This window comes from Emys orbicularis, chromosome 2, assembly GCF_028017835.1.
Source record: "Emys orbicularis isolate rEmyOrb1 chromosome 2, rEmyOrb1.hap1, whole genome shotgun sequence".
In the NCBI taxonomy this organism is placed as follows: domain Eukaryota; kingdom Metazoa; phylum Chordata; order Testudines; family Emydidae; genus Emys; species Emys orbicularis.
Genome location: NC_088684.1, coordinates 100559446 through 100574497, shown reverse-complemented (window position 1 = coordinate 100574497; position 15052 = coordinate 100559446).

The window sequence follows — 15052 nt, the reverse complement described above, 5'->3', positions numbered from 1 at the left end:
GACAGGGACTTTATGGGAGGGCATGTTTTTGGAGGGAGGGTGGACATTTTGAACTGTTTGTTGTAGAGGTAAGCGGTTTGTTGTCAGAATATGTCAGAGTTTGTTGCAGGTTTTGTTCTTCTGTTGTGATTTATGTGGTTAAATAATTTTCAAGGGCATTTGAGATAAACGTCTTTCTGGTTTTGGACTTACGTCTGCTAGCAAGTAATTTGAAGACTGGTTGATGATGGAGCAAGTTGGGGGATGGGAACCAACATAGTTGTACAAAAACTTGTTTCTGCCAGAGTACCATGGTAGCTTTTTTCCTAACAGAGGCTAAAAAGTGAATATTAGTGTTGTTTAGCCCTTCACATAACACAAGCACCGAAGGTAACCCAATGAAATTATTAGACAGGTTTAAAACAAACATAAGGAAGTACTGCTTCACACAATGCACAGTCAACCTGTGGAACTCATTGCCATGGGATGTTGTGAAGGCCAAAAGTATAACTAAGTTAAAAAAGAATTAGATAAGTTCATGGAGGACATGTCCATCAATAGCTATTAGCCAAGATAGCCAGGGCTGCAACCCCATGCTCTGAGTGTCCCAAAACTCTGACTACCAGAAGCTGGGACTGTATGACAGGGGATGGATCACTTGAGGATTGCCTGTTTTGTTCATTCCTCTGAAGCACCTGGCATTGGCCCATCAGAGAGGATATTGGGCTAGATGGACCATTGGTCTGACCCAGTATGGCTGTTCTTATGTTTCTAGGGGAATATGCATGATAAGATTTATAGACTTTTTGTTCTTTGATTAAGTACCTCAGCCTAAATGGTGACTGGGTGCCTCCACTTAGGGGCTTCAATCCATGTATAGGCAGACAAATAAAAGTGTCCTGATGTTCAGAAGTATTGATTGCATTCAGTGGGAATTGTGGATGCTCAATACCTGTGCAAACCAAGCAAATTTTATTTACCAGCCTAAATATGGATTTAGGCCGTACCTTCAGCCATACAGGAGTGAATATTTTGGCCTTGGTCCTTAAGCTGACCAATTGAGTATGGAATGTGACACGATCATACTGAGGCCCTGCTACATCAAAGCACTTAAGTGTGTGCTTAAGTTTCATTGAGGTCAATGGGATTTAAACAGGTGCTTAGCGTTAAGCATGTAGTTTAGTGCTCTGCCAAATAGGGATGCTTTGATTAATCGGGGTCTGAAAGCTGATTAAGTGGACATGAGCAAAAAAAAAAAAAAAAAAAAAATTCCTGCTGATGTAAGGCAGGGGTAGTTTGGAATTCATCTTTCCAAGCTTTGTTTCCAATGGTTTGGGGATGCTACATTTCACAGCAAGTACTTGCAGTCCAGTTGGAGAACAAAAAACAAACAAAAAAACACACACACAACCCCTCCCCACTATATTGACCAATCAAAAAAAAGCAACACCACTCAAATTTAAAATATTTATGGGCAATCCACAGAGCAAAACATGGGTAAAGCTGTTCATTGAGTAAATTTTAAAACAAATAAATGAAAAGAAATCATGGTTTGCTCTGCCAGCAGAAAGAGAGGCTAGATATCTTTTAATTACTTTAATTATTCATTGCCAATTATTTACTCAGCTCTAGATTTTAGCCTGACTCTTTGTCTATGGACTGATTTAAAAAAAAAAAAAAGGCTAACAATACTGTGAATTTGCTTGCTTGGAGGGCTGCAGGGAATGGCTTGTCTTGTATGTAGATGTGGGTCCAATCCATGACTCTTGATCGAATACTCTGATTTTAGATTTGGACTCTGAGTTGGAAAGTCAGGACCTGGATTTGGACCTTAACAAGGCTCATTTTTAGCATAATATCATTTTGCGTTCCTGTATGTGTATTGTAAGCCCTTTGTAGATGTTACTGTCTTTTTAGGTGTGCTCAGTACTAGCACAATAGGGGTCTTGATGCCGGTCCAGGACCTCTGGGCACTACCACCTTATTACTGCTGCTAGTAGTAAATCAGCATGTATCTGGAAAAAAAATGCTAATGATGGACAAATCCTGCAGTCCTTAATCAGGCAAAAGACTAATGGACTTTAATGAGAGTTTTGTATAAGTGAGCTTTACAGGGTTGCTAGCACTGCACAGGAGTTGGCTCAGTGCTAGATATGGAAGCATCCTACAGCATTTTCAGCTGCAGAGGTATGTGACTATGGAGTCTGATAGCATGGATTTGCTTTTTAACACTCAAAGCAGAGAGGACTCTGTAACGAAGTCTGTGTCATTAGTAGAGAACATCTTGTGTAAGCTGTGCAGGTCAGTTATAATCTACTTTGCTCCTTGCCTCTGAGCGCTGATCTTGGTTCAGAGACTCCAGATGGAACAGCAAGTTTGGGCTCTTTCCATGAACTAGAAAATGGATTGAAATCACACACCTGCTATTTGGTAAGTGTTTAGTCTTACATTCTGTCAAGGTCAGTGAGCTGTACAAGCAAAGAAAGCCCTCTTAAGTATTGGATTTATCTCCCTTCATTTTTAAAGTCCAGTCTTGGCTTGGGTGAATTTTATTTAATATCCTTAAACTAGAACCTTATAAAAATTGACTGTATAAGATCTATTATGGGAACAATGCTTACTAAGTTTGGGCCTGCTTCTAATGTTTTTCCTTCTCGTCAAGCTCCCATTGATTAGTTTTAAAATCAATAGGGGGGTTACAGGTGGGCTTTCAAACATTAGCTGAATCAAAGCTGTGTACAGAAGGAATCTATTGGTATCCACGGGGTAACCCCAGTTTTTCTTGCAGTGATTTTTAGAAGTACATTTTCTGCCTGCCTCTGACATTTTTCTATAATATGCATATAAAATTGAGTTAGTATTTTAAACTCATGAGACTTGGCTCTCTTCTCGTCCTTGCTTTAAGCCAATATCTGACATCAGCACTTCAAATAATCCAGCCAACCCAATCTGTAGCACCATTTAATTCTGCAAGTATGTTGGTGCAAAACAGAATGAAATTAAGCATAAATATTTTAAAACTAATCGAAGAATGATTTCACTGTAATGTTGCTTTGTTTTTACCAGTGCATGTTTAAAAACTTTGATCCCAGGACAAGAAGAATGTTTGTAACTATGGGCCCAACCTTGCAAACTTTTGCTCACATGAACAGTCTTTCTTGTGCTTCAGAATTGAGCCCAGAAGTCTTATTTTATTCAGGACTATTAAATAGTCTTATTTTATTTTCTTGGAGCCTAATCCAAAACCCACTGGAGTCCTAGAAAGACTCTCATTGGCTTCAGTGGATTTAGGATTAGGTCTCTGTACAGTAAGGTGGGTCTTTGTTTTCTTTCTACCTCCTTCAACAGCGAACTGACGTGAGCGTGCATGGTTAGTTGCAATAGTGGCTCTGCTGGCTTTCAGTAGCCGAAAGAGGAAAATTCCTTCCCCTGCATCCCTGCAGAATCATAGTGCAAAGTTACTCAGGCTGTTCACTGGACCCAGGATTTGCTCCCACATGGTTTACTTTACAAATTCACTACAGAAAATGTTGTATAGGTCAAAAGAATAAATCCCACATTGATGTGAGCTTCCTATGCTAGTAATTGTGTTTCTTGCTATGGGGCTCTTGCGTTCTGTGTTTGTCCTATTTGGATGCCAGCCGGCTGAGGGGTTAGCTCCCACAATATCTTTGAGTAGGTGGTAAACTTCCATACACTTAACACCCAACAATTGCCCACAGCACACCTGTAAAATATTCCTGGAAATTATGGGATAAATAACAGCACAGTGATAACTACCTCCTGCAAGAGTTGCATGGTGGGAATTTTCACAGATTTACTGCATATATGTGTTCCTTTATAAATGATATGAGCTCTGCCCCCAAGAAGTTCTCAAGATGATAGGTGTAATGTCAGGAATAATTAGACAAAAGAGTGGTGTAAATTCCTGTGGAAAGAAATAAGTCTATACTTAATTACCTTAATTGTTTTCTGGTCAAGCTTAGCTTATTCCATATATAAATACTTTGATAAGGCATAATTAACCTAGCCAAGTGTTTATCCATGGCTGCCCTGTAGGACAAAAGGTAACAGACTTCAGGTGAGGAATCAGCAATATATCACTCAACCATATTACCTGATTAATTCTTCTTAAGCACTTGATCCTCTATGTAAAGTGCTGAGCCTACTGTTTCCTTGTCAGATCCTGCCAGATTGGGTGGGGGGCTACTTGGGGAAAGATCAGGCCCTTAAATCAATGGTAGGTTTATTGTCGATTTCAATCAGAGCAGGATCAAGCCCTAATGCATACAGTTTCAAAAGCAGACCCTTTATTTTGGGTGCCAAGCATGATGCACGCTGAGGTCTGACTTTCAGAAGAACTGAACACCTACAACACCAGATGAAGTCAGATGCTCCACATCTCTGAAAAAATCAGGCAAATTCAGTTGGACATCCAAACATTCAAAATCAAAATTTGGCTGAGTGCTTACACTTCATACAGCTGATTTTCCATGTAGGGTAAAAGTAAGCGTTCCAAAACCTATGATGGAAAGTGGAGGTGGAAATGAAAGACACTTGTCTCATGGGTCAGAAAGATATGTTTGTTGTTTTGGGAATTGAATGAGTCACAGGAGTTATAGATAGCTACAATGACTAAGCAAGAGCTATTGAATGTGATGCCACCTCAAGATGCAAGAATGCATTCAATATGATTGTGATGCACTCAAGACCGTGAGTCATTCCTCATCATGACGACCCCACTGTTATAAAGCCCACCAGTTTCCAAAGATGAGTAGGGGTGGGAAGAGTTGTAGACATACATAGATGAAAAGGTCATATTTCAGAAATACAAAAGACAGTGGGAAGTTTCATCCCCATTAAGATATCTAGTTTTAATTTTTTATATTCTCTGTATCTTTATTCTTGTATGATACTTTATTTTATTCTGCAGTGGGATTAGCTTGATTTTCATGATCAAGGGCTCTTTAGGTGGAGTTTTTCATATATTTTATTTTGCAGAAAACTATTTAGTGGTTATGTAGAATTTTAAATCTTTCTTTAGAACAATGCAATATACTTGGTACAATTCTGTCTCTCTTCATGCAGCTGTGTCTGAAAACACTTCACATAATTAACTCATACAGTTATAAGAAGATAAGAATATCAAAGGAGAGAAACTAAGAAGTTTAGTCAGAAACCAATTGAAAATAATGAAGGAAAATAATGAAGCCATGTCCAAACAGGAACTGCAGGGGAGGAGGGTCTTCCAAACAGTGATGATGATATGTGAAAGACTGAAAAAGCAAGGAGATGAGATGAGAAGAGAGAGACTCACCCATTCTCTGGTGCCTTTATGCCAGATAAAAAGGCCAGAGTAGCATAAAGGGGGCCTTAAAAGGTTGTATTCAGCTAAGGGAGGAGCCCCCCAGCCCCCAGGGCGCAGACTGTGGTGACAGCCCTAAGGTTGCCTTCTGAAGATTCCATTGCAGGCATTGGCATATGGGGCATGTGTAGGGTTGCCAACTTTCTACTTGCATGAACACTCTTGCCCAGCCCCCTGCCCCACCCCTTCTCCAAGGCCCCACCCTCACTCACTTGCTCATTTTCACCCGACTGGCTCAGGGCATTGGGATGTGGGAGGGGGTACGGGCTCTGTGGTGGGGCCAGAAATGAGGAGTTCAGGGTGTGTGAGGGGGCTTCAGACTGAGGCAGTGGGTTGGGATTGTGGGGTCTGGGGATGAGGAGTATGGGGTGCAGGGGGAGCTCCAGGCTGGGGAGTGGAGATGAGGGGTTTGGAGTATGGGAAGGGGTGAGGGCTCCGGCTGGGGGTGCAGGCTCTGGGGTGGGGCCAGTGATGAGGGGTTTGTGGTGCAGGAGGGGGCTCTGGGCTCGGGGAGGAGCCAAGGGGTTAGGAGTATGGGAGGGGGCTCTGGGTTGAAGCAGGGGGTTGGATTGTAGGAGTGGATACAGGCTCTGGGTTGGGAGTTCAGGTTATGGGGTGGGGCCAGAAATGAGGGGTTCAATGTGTGGGAGAGGGCTCTGAGCTGGGGCTGAGGGGTTCAGAGTGCGGGAGGTGGATCAGGGCTGGGGCAGGGGGTTGGGGCATGGGAGGGGGTCAGCAATGCAGGCTCTGGGTGGTGCTTACCTCAAGCAGCTCCCAGAAGCATTGGCATGTTCCCCCTCCGGCTCCTATACGGAGGCGCAGCCAGGCGGCTCTAGTAGGCGCACTGCCCCATCTGCAGGTACTGCCCCGTCCGCGGGTGCTGCCCCTGCAGCTCCCATTGGCCGCGGTTCCCGGCCAATGGGAGCTGCGGAGTCCCCTGGCTGCTCCTATGTGCAGGAGCTGGAGGGGGGATGTGCCACTGCTTCCGGGAGCCATGCGGAGCCATGGCAGGCAGGGAGCCTGCCTCAACGCCGCTGCGCCACGGACCGGACTTTTAATGGCCCTGTCAGCGGTGCTGATTGGAGCTAGCAGGGTCCCTTTTTGACTGGGTGTTCCGGTCGAAAACCAGACACCTGGGAACCCTAGTGCATGCCAGACATGGAACTTGAGGGGTGTGTGTGTGTGTGGGGGGGCAAGTTGGATGGTGTGGCCAGGGACGCCGAGAGCGGGTTCGGGCTCCGGTGAAAATTTTTTTGCGGGCCCCCCAGCAAGGGTGGACCGGCTAAACAGGGCCGATGGGGAGGGAGGGGGGAAGCCGGGCCCCGGGCCCTCTTCCGGACCGCCAGACCCCGGTAATTTGTACCGACTTCCCCCCCCGTTGGCCCTGGATGTGGCATTGCACATGGCTGCAGAGATTCTGGGCAGTGCTGCAGCCAAAGGAGGATATTGTAACTTAGACTCCCAGGATCATCTACACCAGGGGCCTTTCCAGCTCTCAGAACAGCCCATGATTTGGAGGGTATGAGGGTGGCTTAAATCACTAGTCCACCCTCCCTCTGACATGTGAATTCTTTGATGGGTCTTTTAGTGGGTCAGCCCAGAATCTCACCCAATGTCTGTGGAAAAAAATCTGGAGCAAAGGGTTTTTGGAAGCAAGGAGGGATGTGTATTTCATTCTTTATTTTCACATGCAGAACTGCAGTGTGATCATTGTGGTTTTGTTTTCATGCACAATGGATAGATGATGGAAGGGTTGAAAGTTTTGAATTGTGCCAGGTGCATTGCATGGGTTATAATTAGATTCCATAAGCAGCATCTGTTGAAAAGGGCCTTGATTCTGGTTGCATAGTTATGTTGACCGAATCTTTTTATTTCTTTTAAACACAGCAGAGTATTTTGTGTGGTAAATACCTGCAGCATGTGTAAGATTACCTCATTTTTCGTAACACTGCATAATAAAATCAATACAAGTGGGAACAGGGTTGCTGTCTGCATTTATTGTTTATTTTGATCTCCAAAACTAGAGCTCAATTTTCAAATGTGTACCCCTAATAGGATTTCTGAATCCTCAACTAGGGACTCTGTATGTACTTCAAGCACAAAAACACTCCATTGTCCCTACTGTAAGCTTTAAAGGAGGTTTTTGCCATCTGGCAATGCTGCATTAAGGATCATAAAGAAAAGGGAGGGGACGAGAGACAGACAAGGTCTGCAAAATAAATCTGGATGATTTCCTAAATTAGGGCAGCAATTATGAAGATGTTTATTTTATTCTTTCACATACACAACTATGTTGAAAAGTATGACTGTTGCTTTTTTTCATTCAGAATGGTATATATTCTAATAAGCAATAAAAACATTATCCCATGATCATACCTGGTAATTTACCAATGCTCTACATACATCTGTTAAGGTGGCAACTGAGATAAAGAAAAGAAACAGATACCTAGAAAGTAACCTAGGGCCTGATCCAAAGTTCACTGTGGACTTTTCACTGACTTCAGTGGGCTTTGTCTCAGGACTCAGTGAATGGTAAATGCAAATTCTGAAATAAGACAATTCAGTAACAGTAAATCATAGAGAGTCAAAAGAAAAATGCTGTCTCATGAAAATGTATCCTTTTAACCTTGCTTTGTTGTGTGGCACTTTCCCAGTTACTTCGACTTACAATCTTATGATCTTCATTTTACAATCTCTTCCAACAGAGACGTGGGGTAAAATTTTCAAAGGTCCCAAGTCATATTTTAAAAAGTGAGTTAGACATTTAGGAGCCCAAGTTCCATTTAAAGTCACTTGTTTCTTTAGGATCCATACATACCTATGGTACAAAGAATCATTGGAGTATTCCTGAGCTACTTTAGAAAGCTGGGCCATGAATTTTAAAAAAATCAAAGCCCAAAGTTAGGCTCCTAAATCCATATTTAGGCACCTAAGTGAACTGATTTTCAAACTTGCTGAGAACCAGGTAGTTCTCAGAGACACCATTGTGAACTGCTGGGTGCTCAGCATATTTATTTCAGTATCTAAATCTAGAGGCTTAGGCTCCTAACAGAGCTGCCTGGAGGCCAACAATTCTGTTCTGCAACAACTATCAAGGTTTTGAAATCCCCCCCACACACATTGGAACAAAACCAAACCATTTCAAATGTTTTTGCAAAATGGAATTGTGTTGAAGTGTTGCTATTTTCTGCTAAAAAAAGGTTGGCATTTTGATTTTGTTCTCACTGTTTTTGAAAATCAGGTGTCTGTCGCGCTCTCTCTCTTTCTTTCTCTCATCCCAGAAGTGTGCAGAGAGCCCTGGACCTCAGATATTTTTCCAAACAAAAACTGCATCAAAATCAATGTCTCCATGAAATGTTTTGGCTTATTTCAGCCAAACATATTTTGATGAAAACACATTTAGTTGAAAATGTTCCACCTGGCTCTAGTCCTAATTTTAGGCTCCTGTTTTTTCAAAAAATTTTGGCCCAAGGTGTCCGTTGTAGACTGAGAGACTGTTCTATTATCTTGTGAACAGGAAGAGAGGAAGGATAATCTTTGGTTAAGGTACTGGATTTCCTGTGTTGCCTTGGGCAAGTCAAATAATCTCTCTATCTCTGTTTGCCCTTAAAGTGGGGAGACAATACACACTTTCTTTCACCCTTTGTGTGACTTGGCTATTTAGATTGCAAGCTCTTTAGGGTGGGGACTGTCTCTTTCTATGCATTTGTATCTGTAGCACAGTGAGGGCACTGGCCTTGATTGGGGTCTCTAAACACTACTGTAATACAAATAATCATATGTGGCTTTCCAAAGCCCACACATTCAGTCCTTGTTAGTGTCAGGAATAGAGCCCAAGGGCCTATTTACATGAAGGTCCCTTCATACTGCTATGGTGATAAACAAACGTGAATAAGAATCAGATTGGTGTCCCAGCCTCTCGTTCAGTGTATTAGATCACAGCCGCCCCATTCAAAAAAAACAACAGAGACCCAATGTGCTTGTTGGAAAGCTGGCGAGGTGCCATTGTGTAGTCAAGTCACTTGGAGATCTTTGTCTTTACTACCTAAGACGTGGATGTAGTAAGAGATTCTGAAAACGTTTTTATTGTTTTCAAACTGTTAATGTACTCAGGATATTTTATACAACATTTGTAGCAGGGCAGATATTGTTATTGGCCAACATGTGAAACTGTTTAAAGGATCAAGGACAACATTTCTCTTCCTCCCCACTTAAAGGGAGGAACATTTTTTTTAAAGTTATGTCTGAATAAAATCAAATAACCACGTTTTTTGCATTGATTTTCAATACAGTTGGTAGTGAGCATCATTGAAAGCATGGACAATAAGGTGCCCTTGCTATACATACATACATATGGTTTGGAATAGAACACTAGGTACTGATATTTAGGTATAAGTAAATGTATTACCATTTACTGGGATTTTCAAGGCAACATTTTTCTACAGTCTGTTTGTGATTAAAGGCAAGATTAAATGTCTTTACTTAATCTGTGTATGTCCCAAGTCTTGAGAATTCTCTGTTTCACAAGGAGCTTTATCCTTCTTTTGTCAGAGCGAAAAATATACCTGAAAGCAAAATTCTGTTTTGTTAAAGCTTATATATAATGGTACAGGTAGACCAGATTACAATATGTCCTCAATGTAACTTGCACTGCTTTGGAAGATTGTTCCTGACATTCTTTTCTTAATGTTTCTATTTTCTTCTGAATGAAAGTTTAACTACTTGTCACCCTTCCTTATGAGCTAGTTACAAATCAAATGTTGGATAAGTGCATTCAAAGTGATTTTTCCTTTCCATGAAGAATCTGCTAATACTGCATCCTTTCATTCTTTGTAAGATCAAGGGATTTAAAACTCTCTGACCAATGAGCTGTCTATTGTTTAAATTTTGAACATAAATTTAAGCACTGCCTTCAGATGTGCATGCACAATTCATAGTGTGTGCATGAATCAAAGCACAGAATTTAGTTCTAACCGTATAACTGATGAGCTACAGTAGTAAAGATATATAGGGACTCATCTAAAGTATGAGCATTTTGAGATTTGTTCTTTAACAGTGACTTGCATTCAGTTCCCGCTGAGTTCAAGGATTTTTCTGACAATATTCACCTTGATTAGAGATGGACAAATACTGCAAAGCACACAGTGGGGCTTTAGGACCTTTGTCCCCTCCGCACCCGCATAACCTTCCCCATATCTATTCTAGGTGCAGAGAAATATGTGCCTGGTAATTCTCCCCCTTCTGCACCCTTCACACCTCCAGGTGAGGAGAGAATAGTGGGGAATAAGCAAAATCTGAGTTGTGCTCCCATGTGCTGGGCAGCACACAGTAGAGCCAGTGGGATTGGGGTTGGGTAGTGATCTGCTACTGGTACAGGATAGTACTGGATTATACCTGCTGGAAGCTGAATCCCCGTTCCCTGAGATGCTCCTGGGATAGTGCAACTGTATGGCACCCATTACACACGAACAATTACATTGTAAATCCACAGGATATGTCAACAGTACAAGTGGCACAGCTGCACGTACACTGCTATAGAGTAGACACTACCGTGACAGAAGGGGTTTTTCCATCTCTGTAGTAAATCTACCCCTTTGAGAGACCGTAGCTAGGTTGATGAAAGATTTCTTCTGTCGATATAGCTGCATTCCAAGGGAGAGGTGGGGGAAATAGGTTGCCCTAACTACATTGCACAGAGCATGACATTTTTCACAGCCCTAAGCAATGTAGCTAGGTTGACCTAAGTTTTAGGTGCTGCAGACCAGCGCTAAACAGGGAACACAAACATGCCATGTGACTTATAAAAACTAGCCAGTAAGATGCCTGCGCATGACTGTCATGTTGTGTGTTTATTATAAAGTGCGTAACACCGTAGGCTCTGATAGGATTGGGTGCTACTCTGATATAAATGGTTAATAATAATAATTATTGCTTATTTTTTGAACATTGAGCTCTTGTACTGAACTGTTCATGCATAATTTGCAGAACAAGAATTATTCACTGAAATTATTCAGAGACTTACACTGCACCCCCCTGACTTCCACTGAATGATCACTTGCTCTGAGAATTACTCGGTGAGGCCATTGGGATAAGTTGCATGAGTTAGGGTGGCCTGGAACTGGAGCCTTTAGCAAATAATTTTGAATAATGAATAAATAGGAGAAAATCCATAAGCTGCATATAAGGGGGAATTAATGAAATAAACAACTTGCTTCAAATGATTTGTTTAGCTTTAATCCTGATGTTGTGATTGCTTCACTATCAAGCTCAACACAAAACTATCAGCAAACCAAGTTTAAGTGCAGATTTCTGTCTCCAATACATTTTTTTAAAACTTCAGTTTATTGGAGATTTGAATGTATTGCACAAAATCCACAGAAGGCAAAGCAAGATTTAAAATGCAACTATTAAAAAAAAATTAGATCCACCAAAATAAATAGATTTTTAGAAAAATACATATCTAGTCAGAGTAACACAAATCACTATGGCTAGTATATCATACTATAGGGGAAAACCCTGAATTGTCAGGTACATGGAGTAGAAGAAACTCTGTTAGGTTATTCATCTCTAAATTTTATGAGTTTGCCTAGCACAGTGTTCGGGATAAATACAATATTAGAAATTAATGAATTTATTGAAATTAACATTACCTAGAATACATAGGATTCCTTGAAAAAGGGAAAAAGCATACACTTTAATTCAAAAGATTAAGAAATTGATTACTCAATTCTTTGGGACTACATAGTATTTCTGTCTTAAGCAGAAATTAATGGCTTATCAGTGATCTTAGTTCAGGCACTAACATTACCAAGCAGCAGGTTTTTTATGGCCTTTGTTCACGGGTGAGCAAAGTACAGCAGAGCCTCAGATCTCTATAGTAGTAAAATGCCATTTCTGAACACTAGAGAGAGGCAAGAGCTGGAACAATTTATCCAAAAGGCTGTACTGTCTTTGGGGTGGTCAAGAAGGATTTACGTTTCTGGAAAAGGTTATTCCTTCATGTGACAGAAATGAGTGTACATGGATACAGAATACTCCATTCAATTGGGTCTTATTCACTCACTGTATTCCATGAGTGGGAAGCCATCAGAAGGGGTAGTTGTCACAGTCCTACATGCTGCCTGCAGTTCCTGTTCTGGCAGTTCGTGTTGCCCCAGCCTAATAAGTGGGTGGGACTGGCCAGAGAGAGGGTGTGGGGATCAGGGCAGTAGGGATGTGCCTGAATTCAGCACACTTCCCATGCAGCCATCTGGTTCAACTGCATTTTTCATAATTTTCATAGTGTAAATGAGACCTGAGATGTGGCTTCACTTTCATCACAGCCAGAATATGGCTATCTTCACATCTATAGCAGGATTGCTGCTTTTATCTAGAGGAAGGATGTCCCTGTGGTGATAGCACTAGTCTGGGCTATGGGAGGTCCAGGTTCAATCCTGGCTGTGCCATGGACCTGCTGTCTGATCTTGGGCAAGTCACTTGGGGTACGTCTACACTGCAATTAAAAAAACTCGCAAGTGGCCCATGCCAGCTGACCTGGGCTGTGAGGCTTTTTAACTACAGTGTAGACATCTGAGCTCAGGCTGTGGCCCGAGCCCAAACGACTACACCACAGTTAAACAGTCCCGCAGTCTGAGTCAGCTGGCATGATCCAACTGTGGGTGTCTAATTGCAGTATAGACATGCTCTTAGTCTCTGTGCTTCAGTTCACCGTCTACAAAATGTGGATAATAGCATTTCTCTCTCCCAGGAGTGTTGTGAGGATAATTACATTAAAGATGGAGAGGCCATATAAGTACCATAGATGGGAGGAGTATAAAAACATTGCTCAGGCATGCAGGAGTGAAATCAGGAAGGCCAAATCACACTTGGAGTTGCAGCTAGCAAGAGACGTTAAGAGTAACAAGAAGGGTTTCTTCAGGTATGTTAGCAACAAGAAGAAAGTCAAGGAAAGTGTGGGACCCTTACTGAATGAGGGAGGCAACCTAGTGACTGAGGATGTGGAAAAAGCTAATGTACTCAATGATTTTTTTGCCTCTGTCTTCACAAACAAGGTCAGCTCCCAGACTGCTGCACTGGGCAGCACAATGTGGGGAAAAGGTGACCAGCCCTCTGTGGAGAAAGAAGTGGTTCGGGACGATTTAGAAAAACTGGACATGCACAAGTCCATGGGGCCGGATGCGCTGCATCCGAGGGTGCTAAAGGAGTTGGCGGATGAGATTGCAGAGCCATTAGCCATTATTTTTGAAAACTCATGGCGATCGGGGGAGGTCCCGGATGACTGGTAAAAGGCTAATGTAGTGCCCATCTTTAAAAAAGGGAAGGAGGAGGATCCGGGGAACTACAGGCCAGTCAGCCTCACCTCAGTCCCTGGAAAAATCATGGAGCAGGTCCTCAAGGAATCCATTATGAAACACTTAGAGGATAGGAAAGTGATCAGGAACAGTCAGCATGGATTCACCAAGGGGACGTCGTGCCTGACTAACCTAATTGCCTTCTATGATGAGATAACTGGCTCTGTGGATGAGGGGAAAGCAGTGGATGTGTTATTCCTTGACTTTAGCAAAGCTTTTGATACGGTCTCCCACAGTATTCTTGCTGCCAAGTTAAAGAAGTATGGGCTGGATGAATGGACTGTAAGGTGGATAGAAAGCTGGCTAGATCGTCGGGCTCAATGGGTAGTGATCAATGGCTCCATGTCTAGTTGGCAGCCAGTTTCAAGCGGAGTGCCCCAAGGGTCGGTCCTGGGGCCGGTTTTGTTTAATATCTTTATTAATGATCTGGAGGATGGAGTGGACTGCACTCTCAGCAAGTTTGCCGATGACACTAAACTAGGAGGTGTGGTAGATACACTAGAGGGTAGGGATCGGATACAGAGGGACCTAGACAAATTAGAGGATTGGGCCAAAAGAAACCTGATGAGGTTCAACAAGGACAAGTGCAGAGTCCTGCACTTAGGACGGAAGAATCCCATGCACAGCTACAGACTAGGGACCGAATGGCTAGGTAGCAGTTCTGCAGAAAAGGACCTAGGGGTCACAGTGGACGAGAAGCTGGATATGAGTCAACAGTGTGCTCTTGTTGCCAAGAAGGCTAACGGCATTTTGGGCTGTATAAGTAGGGGGCATTGCCAGCAGATCGAGGGACGTGATCGTTCCCCTTTATTCGACATTGGTTAGGCCTCATCTGGAGTACTGTGTCCAGTTTTGGGCCCCACACTACAAGAAGGATGTGGAAAAATTGGAAAGAGTCCAGCGGAGGGCAACAAAAATGATTAGGGGTCTGGAGCGCATGACTTATGAGGAGAGGCTGAGGGAACTGGGATTGTTTAGTCTCCAGAAGAGAAGAATGAGGGGGGATTTGATAGCAGCCTACAACTACCTGAAGGGGGGTTCCAAAGAGGATGGAACTCGGCTGTTCTCAATGGTGGCAGATGACAGAACAAGGAGCAATGGTCTCAAGTTGCAGTGGGGGAGGTCTAGGTTGGATATTAGGAAACACTATTTCACTAGGAGGGTGGTGAAGCACTGGAATGCGTTACCTAGGGAGGTGGTGGAGTCTCCTTCCTGGGAGGTTTTTAAGGCCCGGCTTGACAAAGCCCTGGCTGGGATGATTTAGTTGGGAATTGGTCCTGCTTTGAGCAGGGGGTTGGACTAGATGACCTCCTGAGGTCCCTTCCAACCCTGATATTCTATGATTCTATGATTCTAT